Raw genomic sequence first — 1,247 nt, 5'->3', positions numbered from 1 at the left:
GTGTTACATAGCAAGTTCTCCGAGGATGCGGATTAGCTTATACTTTGTATTAAAGCTCTATGCACACTATATGGCTTCTCAACTATACAAGCCAATGCTAACAAAATCATGTTTCTTGAGAAGATAGCCACTGCTAGACTTTTTGGTTATGGCCTTGGGTTTTTCGCCTCTAGAGTAGGATATTTTTTGACATACTCTGCGTATGCTCTAGCTGCAAATAAAACCGATGTAAACACACTAGGTGGCTACAATAGAAGGAAATTTGTACGCTCTAGGGGAGCACTGAAAGAGGATGATGATGTGAAAACTTTGGAATAGACTTTTTGTACATACTCCTTTTTACAATAGATAACTTTTTGCACAAAGTTATGAATACAACAGTTCTCTTTTTTGACAGTGTTATGTGTCCGAAATGTCATTTTTCTGCATTCTTTGTAGTTGTCTTCTGAAAAACCATTTGAATAACTCTGCAAGGGCATTGCTTCTTGTAGCCCCTCCACCATGTCTTGTGCTCCAAAAAAGAATGATGTGCGTGCCTGGTAATGTGACTTTTCCATCCCCTGGTTACTGTATGTTGCTAGGGGTCCATGCTCCTCAACAAAATATGGCCCATGTACATGGAGGATGTGCTGCATAACAAAAAAAAAAAGCATATGTCAATTCCACTAAGTGTATCATGAATACAAAGGAGTCTTACCAAATAGTATGTTATATCTTTTTCTCCCCATGCTTCTTTGATTATTTGAATGAGATTTGTAATAGAATTTTTGTACTCTTGCGCATATGTAGCTTATGTCTTCTGTTGTCTAAGAACATTTAAAAAGATGTCAAGATGCTTCCAAACCTCCATTCTAAGATTTGCTAGCTGTGGTGTACTGGCAACATTTGTCGTGATCTTACACAGTTCTTTCCAAAAATCCCACGTAACATTCACTTGTTTTTGAATATGGTTTCCTAAAAATCTTCTGGCTTTTGCACCTCCCATGGAGACATCTTCCAAGACATCTTATGTTTTCCCTGAAACTGTTAGCTCTTTCCTTAAATGAACCTGACCCCCATGAAAGCCCATTTTTGATAACAATGCTTCACATTTATCAATACATTGATCTGCCAATGATGTTGGTTTAATAGAATATGCATAATCAAGATGCAATCTCAGAAGCTTGTCAATTATTCTTATCTCTGCATGCAAAGTGCATATGTGAACATTGTTAAGAGAGATAGGAAGAATGGGATCCCAAATGTCT

At 37.3% G+C, this 1,247-nt stretch overlaps 1 pseudogene; it reads right to left on the bottom strand.

Moving 5' to 3' along the window:
- Positions 1–399: 399 nt before the first annotated feature.
- On the bottom strand, positions 400–985 carry LOC147620741 (uncharacterized; annotated as a pseudogene).
- Positions 986–1,247: the final 262 nt, after the last annotated feature.

Source organism: Cibotium barometz, chromosome 31, assembly GCF_041138505.1.
Source record: "Cibotium barometz isolate CiBa-2024 chromosome 31, ASM4113850v1, whole genome shotgun sequence".
Taxonomy (NCBI): domain Eukaryota; kingdom Viridiplantae; phylum Streptophyta; class Polypodiopsida; order Cyatheales; family Cibotiaceae; genus Cibotium; species Cibotium barometz.
This window is presented reverse-complemented; position numbering and strand designations above follow the sequence as displayed.